We start from the raw sequence: 16600 nt of genomic DNA, 5'->3' as shown, positions 1-16600 counted from the left end.
AGTATTTCCATACACAAAGAAATTAATTTGAGGGCTCTAGAGGGTCTGCATTGACGTTTGCACCTTTCATTTAGCTGACATATCCAATTACCCTTTACTTTTAGGTTTACCTTTGTCTTCATGGAGCCTGGGATCCACAAGCAAAATCAAAATAGGTAAGTGCCATTTCTTTCTCTCACCTCTGTTTGCATGCCTGTCTTCTTTGCCCTTCTTAAGTCTGAATTTCCTAGATAACATGTCTCAGATGCTAGAGATTTCAGATGGGACGGGGCCACAGGTCTCAAACTCCCAATACCTGTAGATTTGCTTGGAGAGGAAATGGGGCTAATAAAGAGAAATTGGTGTAAAACTCAGCAGGAATAGTATCATCAAATAGAGCTCTTCTGGCCAGGGCCCATCAGAAATACAAGATTCTGCAAGTCTCCAGCAACTAATCAATGTGCTGATACAAATCTGCTTTCAGCCTGTTGGAACTGCTCTGTTAAATTGCCCCGGTATTAGACATACATTTTACGTTTCCAATAAGACCCGATGTTGCAGCTAAACCTACCTCAGCCGTGCCTAGAGGAAGGCAGGCAAGGGAGGGGATGCGGCCATGTGGGGCGATGCTGTCCCCAGGAGAATGCAGCCTGGTTTGAAGGGCTCCAGCACAGCCTGTGGTTGCAGCCGGGTAGTGTGGTATTAGTCAGAAGCCAACATTTTCTGTAAACAGACAAGAGGATATTTGCTACATAAATCATGGTTTAATCAACAAATGAAAACCTTTGATTTTACTTGATCTATTTTCATTTAATTAATGCAAAGGTTCCAGGACAAGAGGGTATTTTACTGTAAGTGTAACTGGGAGAACTACTTTTGGCGAGGCTTGCATCGACACTAAAACAGGCTAGAAATGGAATGACAGGCTTCTGGGCTCATGCTGTCACAAACAGTCACATTTCACCAAGCTGCCTTGGGGCCAGCAGGAGATTCAGAACTGCCAGTTTTAATCAAAGGCATTATGCCCCAAAGGTGATTCACCCTGCCCATGCACGGGGAGAGGTGCTGCCCAGCATGGGAACCTCCAGCATGCGGTGCCAAACACAAAGTCTGCTGCTTCCTTTTAGTGTGAAACCATTTGGAACATCTCTGCCATTTTTTTCTCCCCCTCTTCAAAGTGATGATATTGATGGATGGGTAAGGTCCTGTACGTGGCAGCCACGAGATACACAAACATAGTGCTCAGTGAGGGTAAGCCTGTGATGTCTAAACAGTAGCGCTAATGTTTTACTCCATTGTTAAGGGAGACTGCTTTTCAACAGGCTGACAGGGTGCAGCTGCTGAGCTCTTTGGAAGCCGTTTTGTTTCCTCTTGGCTGTGGTGTCCCTGGGGAACAGCAGCACGGTGAGCCGGCATCGATAGCCATGCGGACTGCAGGGCAAGAAGCACGCTTTCCAATTAATAGAGATTTGCAGGGAATTTTGACAAATGGGTCCATTTATTGTCTGATACATCAGTAGAGCTGAGGTGGTATGAAGCAGGCAGACAGTTGCCTGTCACTGTTCAGCTGGGTGATGGATAGCTGTGTCTTCTAGCTGCCCTGCAGGACTGCGGTGGGGAGAAGGGGACACGGGAGGGCGTGATGTCCAAGGTGCAGGCAGCTTTGGTGAATAGTGTGTATGGCCATTCATGTTCAGCAACTAATGTTTGGCTTTTGGTGCTTAAACTGCAGAAGAGATGGTCAATGCAAGGCCCAGGGAACATTACAGAAACCATGTATTTAGTCAGCCTGGGCTTAGACATCGGTTTAAACCATACAGATGTTATTTTAAACTCCAGTGTTTACAAATAGTATTATGTGTGCTAATCATTAGCACAAGCCTGCAGCCAAACCACGCCTAAAGTTTCTTCCCTCCTTCAGGTTTCGGTGGTACCAAAAGTGACCATCTCCATCAACATTGTGCCCTGGTATCCACTGTAAAACTGCACAGGAAAAGTAAAACAAAGCAAGCTTTCCTCCAAAAGCTATGCCATCCATAAGCAAGAGAGAAGTGCAAGAGGGGATGCAGAAAGCACAAACATTAAGCCACACAGCAGGAGGACAATCAAGACCACCACCCAAGTCTTCCAAATCTGAGGTCACAAGCCCAAGCAGTCATGGGCACATAAATGCACAAGCATGAACACACATATACTAGATATATGTACATGTGTTCCTAGACAAAAGTTAAATTAAAATGAGATTTGGATTAAAATTGAGTAATTATTGACACACTGAAATAATTTCTAAATCAACCATAAGAAAATTCAATGGCTTGGTTAATCTAAAACAAAATAATCCAGACAAATTATGATTCAGCATACATTTAAAGGGTCCTCTGGTTTTTATCTCTGCCCTGGAGTGATGCAAATTGCTTTGGTTAAGGCATTTTAGTGTTTTGGGGCCAGGCTTGCTTATGTTTAGTGATACCATCATTTTTTAAGAGACATTTTCCTAATTTGTGTGGATTGGGTTCCAAACTTCTTTGTACTAATTCTAATTTTTAAAATTAGAGTAATTAAAATAATAATACTAAAATAATTAAAATTAAAAATTAAAATAATAGTACCAAAATAGTTGTACTACTAATAAAAACATGTACTAGGTTCATGTTTGCCCCTAACTTTTAGTTTCTGCAGTTTTCAGGAAGACTGAAATCAGTTGTCAGTTCATATTTCACACTTGGGAATGACCAGATCCCCAGGGAAACAGCTATCTTGCACATATGAATATTCTGGCCTGAAAACATTCTGGTCTAATCCAACATTTCCTTTCAGAGCTTTTTGGTTTGGGTGTGAGCTAGCAGCGATTGCTCCATTGCTTGAGCCCTCAGGAGCCCAAAGAACACACACTGCATCGTCCTGCAAGTCATTTGCTTCACAGGTAAGAGCCATCTGAGCCTCCACCCAGATCTCTACGAGCACAAGCTCAGACCCTCTGCCACCAGCTGCACGGGGAGGGTCTATATCCCAACAAAACCAGAGCCAGCACAGCCTTGCTGGCCTCGCCGCTTTTGAGGGTGCCTGGAGAACAGCTTAGGCACAGAATCCATCGGCCCTAAGCCCTGCCTCACTGTAGGACATGATCACTATTTGAGCAATCACAGTATACCTAAGTAGGAGTATTTGTGTCAAGAGGAAAAAGATCAAGTGTCCAACTACAAGTATCTAGTGGAAAAAGTGATATTCCAGTTTCTTTACTAACGCACTGATTTTTCAAGTAATTAACTCTATTGTCAGCCCTATAAGACCTTTTTGTAGCCCTACACTGATGCCAGGCCTCATTTCCTCATTCCTTTTAATTGCACCATGCTGCAATTTAGCAGCAATTGGCAAGAGGCCTTGCAGAGAGGCAGCCATCTTTCAGGGAAACCTGTAAGGGTTATAAACTTGCAAAGACCAATTTTTCCAATACTGAATGTACATAATACATCTCGAGTTAGGAGCCTTCCCAGTCCTGCTGAGCTGTTCTATTTTCCAGAAAGCAAATGACTTTGAAATGTTCTCTTCATCTGACACAGTTATCCAGCACCTATTTACATGCAAATCTAATAAAGTGGTATTTGCAGTTAAAGACAAGATCACTCTAACCTAGCTGTCATGGAATTGGTTTCCTCTTAGCAATCTTTTGTTTATTTATTTATTTTAAATAAAATTATTCTAAAAATATTTTAGCACGTAGCAGATCCTTGTTGAACAGGCCAGGCCAGGCCAGTGAGTTTTGGAAAGGGAAACGGTACGAGACAAACCACTTTGGCTAACGTAATCTGGACAGATGAATGGCTGATCTATCTTTAGGCTGATCCAGTTTTCATCAAGTTCAAAATAAGGCAAGGCAAACCAAGGGCATCCTTCCCTTTTCATCATTATACATTTACTTTATTCAGCACAGTCCTCCCCTCATGCCTCTATGGAAATATATATTAAATAGCCTAAGTTTTCCAACCATAATAATTCACTTGTAAACTTCTAGGAAATTCCATTAGTACAAGCTCTCCTTTAATTTAGCTTCACAACATCTGGTGAACACAACAGTATCACTCGCAAAAAAAAACCTTTCAAGTTGAACTTCTAGTAGGTTTTTAGGGAAGACAGAGGGACATCGTGGGAGAGCCAAACACTGATCAGCACACAGCAAAAGTTGCAAATCACCCCAGGAATTCCAGGATGATTAAAACCACTTTATAACTTTTTGTCTTTAATTTATGACAGCTGAGATAATTGGTAGCATGAGGAACCACCCTGATTGGTCAAAAGTAGTACAAAGCCTTGTGTACAAAGGGCCAGTTTTGCTCCCATTGAAATAATTGACAAAACTCCCCTTGTCTTTAGTAAGGCATAATTTAGATTCTAAGTCTTGTTGATGGCATGGTTTGAAGGTTTGCCATAATGCCTTCCTTTACATCCTTGTGCTCCTGAAAACACCGACACACAGATAATACACATGGTGGGACTGGGCCAGCTTCTACTCCAGCCCTCGTGGTACTGTACAATTGTCCCAGTCCTACCCTGCTGTTAACCGACAACCTCTGTGTTAAACGCTTTTTCACTGCCACAATAATTTATTCATTATTGCTAACTTAACCCACACAAGCCTGAGGAATTCCAGAGTAATAGCGCAATTCAAGCTTACATCTCATCCAGCCTCCCAGCTGCAAAAAAGAAAACAGCTTGGCGTTCCACAAAGCTTCTTTAAAAATCACAGTAAAATGGCACAGAAATATGAATTAAATGTTTTTCTGCTTATCTATTCCTTCAGTGGTTGTTCAGTGTTCCTGGCTAGGACAGTTCCATATACATTTAAAATATCAATCTAATCTGCCCAAAGAGCTATTGATTTATCAGCTCCATCTCAGTGTTGCTATTGAATGTCTTCAGAAATCTGCCAAATATGTCTATCCTTTCCACTACTTCTATCAGTCCTCTAGCCTCAATGTCAGCTCATCTATTGATCCGAAAGCAGTTCTGGTCTTCCAGTCTACTAGCTCGCTCTCCTCTCTTCATATTGTAGATGTGCTTGTAATTGGCACATGAAATTTAAGGATAATACTAACACTCCCTCCCCAACAACTTTTATTGTATCAGTCCAGTTCCTCTGAAATAAAATTTATGCAATGAAACCAAAGAGGGGGAGGAATTAAAAGAGAGAATAATTTTTAAAATATATGTGAAATAAAGAAGGAGAAAGTGTATCTTCCCCCAGTGTATATCCTTCTTATTAATTTCAGTGAGTATTTTGAAGAGTAGCCTCAATTTGCTGGAGATTCAGTTTCTACTAATAGTCAAAAGAAATGCAGAACATCCCTCAGCCTGCCTTGCACAATTTCGGCTCTGTGGGCTAAAGCCAGTGCCATCCTTTTTCCATTAACCTGACCCAAGGCCCTTTGCCTAGAAATCTCTTGAGACATATTCATCTTCCTGTTCACACACTACATTTGTACATCAATTCCGAAAAAAACCTTCTGTCACAATTCATGCAAAATATGCAAAAAATATACTAAGCAACAACTTGAGGAATAGTCATGCATTCCACCAACGATCAACTGCTATTTGTGAGTACAATTAATATATAATTAATGATTATTCCCCACTTGCCAATGTGTTCCAGTCACCTATTTCTTATCTAATAAACTTCTGCAAGAACACAAGGCAAAAAAGGGGAGCTGTCATTTGTTTCCATCTGTGCTGCTTTGTGAAGTCAGTGACATCTGGAAACTTGACACAGCAGCACAACGCAGCAATCCCCAGCAGAAATGAACGGCTCCCATTTCCAGGACGTTTTTCATGCATTATTCTGCTGATGACAGAGAAGTGACTCAAGGAACCAGCTGACAAGCAAACAAACTTAGTTTAACTTATCTTTCAAATTCTGTTTTAATGTTCAATTCTTGCCTTCATCAAGAGTCCAAAGCCTTTTGAATCTTGAATTCAGCTGAGCAGGTTTTTCAGGAGCTGGATTTCCTATGAGCAAATGCCATACGAAAGCAGATTTCATTCCAAGGAGGTGTTTCACAAGCCTACTAATAATGCTGCATGCGAACAGGCAGAGGGACAATAATCACTTGGGTAACCTCCCCAACAGCCCCGTCACTAGAAGAACAGGCACTTTGGGGAATGCTAAGTTAGGCAAAGTATGATTATAACTGCTGTTTATTTAAGAACAGCAAAGACTATGCCCTACAAAGTCTGCCTGGGTGACTGAGTAAACCAAAAAGTACCTAGAGCTGTTGGAACACTTTTTTAAAGCAAAACAATAAATTTGATTAAATTACAGAACAAACATTTATAAAAGCAAAAATTAATCAACTTCTGTTTCTAATGCACATTCACCAACTGCTTTTACTACACTGAAATGCAACGTACTTGGGAATTAACTGTGAAATGCACTGTTGGTATTCAGTCTCATCTACGTATATTTAGATTTTACTGATAAAAACATTGACTAAGGATACAGTATTCAGGTCTGTGTTATTCCATATTTTCTTTTAAACCTGTTAAGTTATACTGATAAAAATTTTAATGAAGATTCAGATGTATGTATGTAATGAAGATAGTTGTATAAATATCACTTTCTCTGGTGTAATTAAGTCACTATGAACACAGATTTGAACACAACTTCAGAAAGCAACCTTATATAACTGTACCTGTAGAGGATTCAGGACTTAAAACTAGAACAGTGCATTTACAGTCGCATGGTTTTCTAATGCAAGCAAGGCTGTAAACTGTATTTATAAGCACTGCCTTCTGCAGGAATCTTGTGCTTCACTGGGTTATACACAGAGCTCTTTGCAGGATCAAGGTCTCCATCAAGCAGTTTATATACATAAATAGAAAGCTGTTTGCACAGAATCTTGCACTCCGCTTCTTTACGCGAAAGGAAGCCACAGAGGTTGGACTGGTCCTAAATCATGTCTTAGCTCTGCTTTTCTTCAAATAATTTAAAAAAAAAATGGGGGACGTGGTTGAAAGAGAAGGAATTATAACAATATCAGCAAAAGTAATCTTTGAATTAAAAGTAAAAGGTTTAATAATTTCAGCATTCCCTCTTCATGACCACACGGGAAAACAACAAAGCAGAATCTGTTCCTCGTGCTTTGCTGTTCAACAGAGCCAGTTTTTATCAATGCAGACTTAGAGGGTATCCAGGAAAGGTCTGACCTGGAAGGAAAACTGTCAGGGAGAACCAGAGGTGTCTGGTTATCTCAGTAGCAGTGAACAGCTACAGCTCCCTCCCTTCCATAAGAAGCACAGCACTAAGGTGGACCAGACCCAGATTTGTTCTAAATGCTGACCACCCAGTGGATAATCCAGCAACTAAGACAACCAAACAGCCGCAACCTAATATCTACCTGATGCTGTCACAGGATCCATTGCAAGTTTATACAACTTGCTTGCTTGCCATTTCATGCAGATTTGTATCACAGGACTCATATATTTAATGCACCCTGGGTGGCTCCTAGAGTTCTCCAGATCAGTTACTGCTATAGAACTGAACTCCATCACCTGGAAAGAACTCTGGATTTCTTTAGGCATGTCAAAAGCCTGCTCCACCATCACCATCCCTCTGTTAAACTCCAGAGGGATGACCCCTACAATCTAGTATATAACTTGCCTGGGCATATAATGAAACCTGAACAGAGGAAAATTTGAACGACATGATGAAAAAAGAATTGGCCAGGAGATAAATATTTACATTACATTTGCAGTGCAAGGTAAACAAGTGGTTAATAATCAAGTTGCTTCACCTTCTGTGATCATAAGTCTTAGAAAGTGGAGAAGGAATTCAGAGAACAAAAACTTTAGGGTGTCAGCAGAATAGAAAGGGAAAAATTAAAACAAGCAGTAGTAATCAAGGATTTCAGGCCCACAGCCCAGGCAAGAGTCTGGAGCTAAAGGTTGTGTTGTGCTAAACTTGGCAAACCAACCACAGCTATAGTCATGGATGTTCTATCTTTTCCAAACCTGCTCTTCCACTCCTGCTGGACACAAGAGGGGGGCACAAAGCCTGCTCCCACAGGGAGGCAGGAGTGTTTGGCTCTCGACTGAGTACACTCAACAACATACAGGTCCAGGTCAGAACTCCATTTTTCTGAAAAGGTTTCACTGAAGACATTTCAATGTTTGCTTTTTTTTAAGTCTTTGTAGTTTATGACGAGCACTTAGCAAACCGAAAACAACGTTCTTCCCCCATTTCCAAGCATGCATACTACTAGGCTGTCAGACACAGGGAGCAGCACTGCCCACAGCACCCTCGATGGCACTCCTGCTGCTCCCCTTGCCTGACTACAGACGTCCATAGCAGCCAGGGGCAGAGCAACAGCAGCCCAGCAGTGCAGGAGAGCACGCACCTGCCCACACTGCCCGTCCAAGTCTTCTCCATAGGACCAAGCCACTGTTGCTGCCTGTGGTGACTCTGTGCTCCCCCATCACACCCCGTAAGGAAGGGCCACCTGAGGCCCATTGGTCAGATGACAGCCTCAGAAGGTGGCAGAGAAGCCTGCGGCAGAACTGAAATCTGAAACTAGGTTTCCCTAGTTTATAGTTGTTGCTGCACGATCTTTCCATTGTACTAGCTTAAACATCCTCAAGTTGCTTCACCGTTCTGTTTTCAGTCTGGCAACTCCAAAAAGGGAACACGGTTCCTTGAGATATGTGACTAACAAAGGAGGGACCTACCCCTGAAAAAACTAAAGGCATCTTTGCATGGGATAAACCTTTTGTTTACCTTTGTGTGGATTCTAGGACTCGGTAGGAACATGCCCCAAGTGAATTACCCTGTTATTGTAAAGTAATGCAGCTAATGCTGCGAACCTGATTGGGCATGAGTACAATCAATAGAGATAAGCAGAAGCAGCAGCCAGATTTGTTGAATAAATGAATTCTTGCAAGTTACTTGCTCAGCTGCTCCATCAATGACAAAACTCCCATCGATTTCAGTGCGAAGTAGGATCAGGCCCTGATTTCTGACACTGCTGATATCAGGAGTCTCTTATATAACAGGTGATATAGAATTAATTAGATTTAAAAAAAAAAAAAAAAGAAACAAACCTATTTCCCTGCCCCAAAACTTCCATGGACCCCTGCCCTACAATTAATCATCTCTATTATTAGTCTTTCCCCCAAACTGTAAAGCAACAGACCAGAATGGCAGTGCCAGCATTCCTGTTAAGAATCTCACAGTCCTCATTAATAAACTTAATAGAGGCATTGGAGTATTTCAGGAGTGTAATAGGTTACAGACTAAGGGCTTTCCTTTGGGTACAATTTTATGTTCTTGCTTCACACAAAAGTAATGTATTTATTCCAGCGTTTTTGTCGTCTTCTTTTTTTTTTTTTTTCCTGGTTGGTTGGTTTTTTGAAGCACTCGGTTATGTTCTTTTAGTGATATTTGCAAACTGATAAACACAGGGCTGCCCACTTTGTTTACCCAAAAGAGAAAAAGAGTAATTAAAACCCAGGATTAACCAATTTGCATATTCTGAGGACTAACTCCCTCACAGGTCAAGCATCCTTGGGGCTGGAGAAATCTTGACCTGTGCCCTCAAACTGCTCCTTCCACAGAAGCAAGAGGGCAACACAAACCATAACCATGGGCCACGGTTATGCCAGCAAACAGGCTTTTACCATTGTAGACATAACTACATAAAGGGATAACTTATATCGCTGTGTAAATGGGTGTAAACCTAGAACAGTTACAGTTTCTCTAGCTTTCCACCTTTGCCAATGAAAACAAGCCCCGGACTATGAGCGCTTGCTCCTCTTGCTGTAAAAAGAATGGCACATTTAGATCAAGAGGAGAGGTTATTACTACTGCCTGCCCAGTTCATTACTAACTGAAGAAGAAAAGGGTGTAATAAAGCCATGTAATCTTCTCGGGAGAGAAAAAGAAATCTTAGAAAGTTTCAAGTCACAGTTCAGGCTACAGCTTCACAAAGCAAGTCTTGAAAGCACTCTCCTCCCACTTACAACCTCCCTCTGGCTGATGAAAAAGCATGTCTGCAGCAACTGTAGAAATCGACCCCCTGGAAGATCAAAGTTAATATATTTTTCAGCTGTCTAACACAATGCAACGACCAGAACGAACCTGGTGTTAACGTGGAATCCCCAAGCAACAGGATGCAAGAGGATTCAGCAGATGCACAATAGTAACAGAGCTCTGAAGGACCACCAGTGTGTTGGATGGACGAAACTAGATAACAATTTATGGAGGAGTCTTGTACGATCAGACTAAACCTTTACCAAAATGCATTTAGTATAATTGCAACAAATGCTGCAGTTGATGAAAAATAAGCTTAGGACAGACATTTCAAAATACCTCTGCATCAGCCAAACTGTTTCTAAGTCTGCAGAAGAATCCCCATCAAATTCCTTAGAAGCTGAGTTTGGCTAAATGTAAGCACTTCCAAAAATATTTTTACATTAGTCACAGGACTTCTAGAGATACCTAACACTAGAAACATAAATTTCAGTATTCATTTTAAAGCCATTTGACATTTCCCTCATTCTTTGATTTTTATTTTTTTTTTCTTTTTACGTTATTAAATCTTGCTAGGAAATGATCAAGTGGAAGCAGTGTGAATGTGAAGTAAATGGGGTACAAAAATAGAGGCCAATAACATACTATGTACTGTCCCTGGGGCACAAGGAGATGTGTCCAGCAGCATTTGGATTAAAAATAACATTTGGAAGCAATACGAATAACCCAAAACCATCAAAATGTAGTTACTTTAATTCACAGTTTTAATGTTTTTATTTATTCAATTAGACCACGATGGCTTTAGTCCATTACCTAGTTAATAAAGTGAATTAGATAGCAGTGCAGCGGTTAGCTCTAGTGCTTTCTATTTTTCTATCAGTGCCCAAGATCTATTTGTTAGAAAAGTGGTGCTGTTTGCATGGAGAGATTCAGTAACTGTCTGACGTGTTTATAATGTGGTGGATCAGGTTTTGATTCTTTTTTTCCCCCCCTAGAAAAGGACCAACTCTAAAAACAATTCCACTATTTCAGACAGTAATTCCTGAAGGATTAAGCATGAGCAGCCAGTACTTTTAAAATCACATCTGGTTTTGTCTACCCAAAACAATGTTCTATTTAAGACTTTGCTAAATGCTATTCACTTGCTTTCCTCCAACATGAACTGTTTTTTACAATATACTGGAACATTGGAAAGCCTTTGCTCCAGAACAGGTACTATCCATCTGAAAGTCTGTAAAGAATCTTATCTGCACTCTCATTCTGGAGGGGAAACCATACAAAGCCAACAGGATCTGAGTAAAACCTACAGCTGCAAGAACTCGAGCTACTTAAAAAAAGTACCTAAACAAAAATCAGGGAGGTACATGACTGTCAACACAGCTACACAATATATTTGGCTTTTGTTTAGGTTCTGGAACTCAACACTTGGTTATATTAGAAAACAGATACTTATTTTTTTTCTTTTTTCTTTTTCTTTTTTTTTTTTTAACCTCTCTGAATGAAAGACTTCTTTTGAGAAATTTTTTTACAGTAGAGATACAGCTCAGTACATAGAAATTTATTTTAGTCTACTTTCTGTAGTGACAGACAAAAGTAGTACTCTCCACTAGGAACAAGTGGATATAAGGAAGGTTCTACGTAACATAACCATGTATATAGGAAACAGAATTTAGACAAGAGCTTGAAAATGTTATGACAATCCTTGCAAGGCTGAATTTGTAAATTTTGTAATTTAAGCTTATCTCTTCAGACACCATATTCACACGCTGTTTTCTTCTTTTTAATTACACACTCAACACATGAACAGTTCCTTTGCATTTACCTTTTTCTTGGGTGGCAAGAACTAGAAACGGGCTCAGAAGTCCTTGAAGGAAGTTGTGTCTTTTCTGTTTGTCTCTCTTGATGATCCTTCCCTTTTAGCCTGTGTAGGCACAGAGAAAATGGAGAAGGGATAAAAAGGAAAAGCTCTCATGTATCTCCACCTATCAGATTCTTTGGAACATGAAAACAACATGAAAAATGGATCTATAACCTATAGATTACCAGGAACTATAGAGAGTGCATGTGATTTTTCTCTCTAACCTCCATCCTACAGCCTTGGGAATGTCTATGCCATTTCTAGCCCTTGTGTGTCACTTCTTTCTCTATAAACTTTCATATCCACACACACTCATTTTGCACTCTGAACTGAAGCAATGACCCATTCCTTGTGATTAAATTAGCGTAAGTAATAAGATATCATAGAGCTGATTGATTTCCCCAGCAATAGTTATTAACCAGCTCAATTCAGAGGAAAGCAGAGCCATTATTCTAAACATTGATTCCTGAATAGGACTGCAGGAGAGGAGCGTGCTCAGATCTATGTAGTGTGCATGCAAACAAATCTCAATCCAAAAAAAGAAAAAGTAGTGGCTACCCATCCCAGCTGTATACACAGAATCAATTTTCCTTCAGGAAAAAAGAGACATGTTGGGTGATAAAAGGGGACTATGTGAAAGATGTGCTAAAGTTGCCACAATTATGAATTTGGTTCAAGGCAGTAGAGACTGAAATTCATTTCATGCAGGCAGTAGCTGTTTGGGAGTTTAGGCTAAGTAAATTAGGGAGCTTCACCTATTTTCTCATGGCTGAGTCTTCTAGTAACGAACAGAGCTGGCACAGCTGCATCTCTCCGAGAGCCTTGGTTGATCCAGTTCAGCACATGATCATCCAAACACAAAGACACTTGGCCTCCGAGAGCACCCAATTAAACACCAAGATTGCTATTCACAGATTTGCCCTCTCTTCTTTTGCATCCACTCCTCCAGCTTTTTTTGTGATCCAAACACCCTGTTAGATCCCTCCTACTGCCTTCAGCTTTATTTCTCAGCTGCTTTCTACAGGATTTGAAGTCACACACCACCACATCATCAGTGACCATGGACTAGATTTTCCATTTCACTGTGAAGTAACAGTGTTGGCTCTTCAAGTCAAGAAGCCCAAATTCTGTATTATTCAAGGTCCAAAGATAAAATGCCATTCTTCTAGCTTATGTTCAGAGCCAGAAGAACTGCTTTTGATCTTTCTCTTGATCTTTTAGCATCATTATTTCACCTGCTTGGCATCAGTGTGAGGAAACTCACAGCCACTTTTCTTGCATGAAAAGACCACATCAACCCATAAAAGAACTTCTGCTTCCCACAGATGGCTGTCTTGAGTCTCCTGCCATCCTGCTTCTTCCTGGGCTCAAACATCCTTCCCATTATAGACAGGAGAAAAACAACCTTTCCCTCTTAGGGTTGTGCTGCACCTCTGAGAAGCTGCCACCATCTCCCAGTTTTCCACAAAAGAGTGCACTTAAACCGGGTTGTAATCACCATTGGCTTCTTTAGCAAAGCCTCACCAAGATTCAGCATGCACGTTATACTCTGAAAGGTCCTAAGGACCTGAGAACTAGGAAAGCCTGCCTTCTTACAGGAGGGACACTCAGATCTCTCTCATGCAGCTATGCAACAAACTCTTTTAAAGAGAACGTTCAAGCCATAAAACCTTCCTGCAACTAACAGCATGGTTGCCGTAAGGTAGAAGAAGCCAGAAGAGTGAGAGAGACTAACTCGCAGCACCAAATAGAGCACAATCCCTCCTCACATCAGTCTTGCTGTTACCAGACCTAGAGCAGAAGAAAAAAAAGTCTAGCTGTAGGTTCAAAATAAAGAAGTTAATGCACTCGTTAGGCCATGGGTCTGTCAGGAAGAGTTCAGGGAAGAGCACTAGAAGCAGGAGAAGGCAGGCAGTGTTGCTGATTCTAGAGAATCAAAGTACTCTAAGGTCCCGACTGTGTGCAGAACACGCGCATCCTTAGCCAGGAGGATTTTGTTGTGTTTAATAGCCCTATTTAGACTTTTCTTCCATGAAAAAATCTAGGAGTTTTGGAGCCCATGTGAACTTTTTAGGATCTGTGACATGCTGTGACAAAGAATTGCATAGCTCAAATCTTTTCTGAAGAGCAACCTGTACCGCTTCATTTTGAAGTTTTTCAATGTCTTATCTCATTTGAAGCCCTCCTGGTTCTTGTAAGGCAGCTGGAACTTCCTGCGTGAAGGGGAAAAGCAAGTATATTAAGCAACACGAAAAATACATGGTGTGGGTAACTTCAAGAAAGTAAACTGGTATGGACTACAGAAAAAACCATGACAGAAGTCAAAGGAAGTTTGTAGAGCCAGTGAATGAAGCAGTCATACATTCAAGCTATTAGAAACACTAAATAGCAACAAATAGCCCTACAGTACTTCAATTATACTGCCATCAGTTTCAGTTCTGGTCCAAATAGCTCTCTCCTCTTCTAGAATTAGAAATGAGATGTATTACACTTTAAAGAATCTGTGTGAGTGTATGTGTGCCTATGGGACTTTTTCAAGTCACTTATTTGTCTGAATGCCATTGATTTTTCTCCTAATTGTTATTCACTATGCTAATTTCCCTCACAAATCTCACATGCTATTGATCAAAAAGTAATAAACTCTCCAGCAAACAAAACAAGCATTATTGCAATGTTGGGAAAACATCATTTAATATCAATACCATATTTACAATTATCTTTAACCCAAATTTCACCCACGATGCAATGCATAATCAAAATCAGAAAGCTACAGGCAAAAGGGTAATATTAAAAGACTCCCACTAGGCTATTTTCTACTAGATTATAAGAAGAAAGGCTGAAGCAGGACAATCTCAAACAGTTTAAGATATATAGCAAATGCTATAAATAAATGCTGCTGAATAAAGTATAGCCTCCCAAGTCTGTCTCCCTTCTTCTGCTATTTGGAGACAGTCACCATGAAAATAAACTGGAAGTAAAGGCAGCATCAGGATCTGTGCCAAAATATCAACCTACAGAGGATCAGGCCTCACTGAAATTGTGGTTTCTGCTTGCCTTTTTTTTTTTTTTTTTTTTTTTTTCTTTGATAAGGACACACTGGATTCGATCCAGTTTCCAGTAAACGTCTACTGATTCTTACCCTCTGGAGTGGTAATGGTAGTAGCAACTAAGTGGTAGCAATTTATGTTCACTGAAGTACTGAATCTTGTTCCAAACATCGTGAAATCCCCCAAACTATCAGCCTTCCTTTTTGCCCCATAATTTTCTTGATTCTGTCTTTAATTTCTTATTTTCATCATGTTAGATTGAAAATAATTGCTTGTTTTCTACTCTAACATACTTTCAATGCAAACTCTAGGGAAGTTACTGCAAAGCCAATGGACTCAACCTGGTGTAAAGTAAGTACAAAGGAGAAGATCATATCCTGCCAGAGAACTATCCCAAATTTGGATGGTTAAATCAGATTTTTATTAATCCAAATAGAACAGATCCAGCTCTTCTTTTGTTTCCTCTATCCCCAAAGTATTTCTTGGTAGAAAATCGACTGTTCATGCTTCAGCTCACTGTGTACATTTTTTATGAACTCGGATGGGAACTTCACCCTGCGCTGGATACAGTGAGCGGGGTTTGCTTGCTGCCTGCAGACAAAACGGCATCACTGGAAGCAAATGTATAACAAATCTCAAAGGTTGGAGGGTAAGGCAGCTAGACAAGAGCAAGCACACACAACTGAATGCCAGGACCAAGACACATAGTTGTGGGGAATTCAAAATCTGATTGAAATCCCAGAAGGTATCTTTATTTGGCACCATGGCTCATCTTTATTTTCAACATGAGCATGGTCTCTCATATGTGGGTCTGAATCTTCAAAATTTGTAGGATTTGGATCAAATGTTCCAGTTCAGTTCCACTCTAAGGGAATCTAAGTTTCCCAGTTATTTTCTTATAGTTTTCTCTTCCTGCCCTTTCTGGACAGTTTAAAATCTATCTTTTACTAGTCCAAGCACACTCAAATTCAAAGATACTATTTCCAAGTTGCATATTTCCAAGAGCTACATGTCACAGAACGTGACGAACACAGAAATCTGTAGCGTGGGTGGATTTGTGAAAGAAGAGCTTTTGAGTGTGGCCTGCCATTCAACTCTGCACCTGGCAAAGAGTGAAAACAATCCTAGCAAGCCAACTAAAACAAAACAAAAAGCAGGAATGGAATCAGCAATCTCAGGGCAACTCTTGCCACAACCCTCCTAAAGTTTCACGAATCCCACATTCCCTCCAGCTGGAAAAGCAGCCAGGTTTCTGTCACTAACCGAAGCCACCAGCATTTGTGTGACTGGCTATCTCCCGAATGAGGATTACTGAGGTAGCGGGCCAGTTCCCTCACTGGTGTAAAGTGGCATCATGCCAATCATGGCATACCAGCCAAGGATCCAGTCCATAGTTTTTTGCATCTTAATAGGCAGAGATGGAATTATTTTGTCTCTGCAATTATTTCTGACTAATTTCTGCCATTATACCTCTGCATCCAGCACACCCCTGGGGAAGAGTATATGATTTCTCTGGTGATATCAAGCCGAGTCGCCAATGAAAACAAAGGTTATTAAAATAACGCTGAAAAATATCTCTAAATAATTTCATAATATTTGAAATTCGCATTGTGCTCCCCACATACCCATTTCAGTAGAATTTTGAAAATAAGTCAATTTTTGGAACAATCTGCAAATAGCGATATTAATAACATTCAGTAA

At 40.5% G+C, this 16600-nt stretch overlaps 1 long non-coding RNA gene across 1 annotated transcript in view; it reads right to left on the bottom strand.

Annotated features, from left to right (window-relative positions):
• Positions 1–16600, bottom strand: part of LOC129737009 (uncharacterized) — a 208567-nt gene that overhangs the window by 32408 nt on the left and 159559 nt on the right. The window contains exons 4-5 of the long non-coding RNA XR_008734310.1: positions 11817–11915; positions 551–702 (exon numbers count right to left, since the gene is read on the bottom strand). This is a non-coding gene — a long non-coding RNA (uncharacterized LOC129737009). The remainder of the gene's footprint in view (positions 1–550; positions 703–11816; positions 11916–16600) is intronic.

This window comes from Falco cherrug, chromosome 10 (assembly GCF_023634085.1).
Source record: "Falco cherrug isolate bFalChe1 chromosome 10, bFalChe1.pri, whole genome shotgun sequence".
NCBI lineage: Eukaryota > Metazoa > Chordata > Aves > Falconiformes > Falconidae > Falco > Falco cherrug.
Note: the sequence above shows the minus strand (reverse complement) of the source record. Positions and strands in the feature narration are given on the sequence as shown.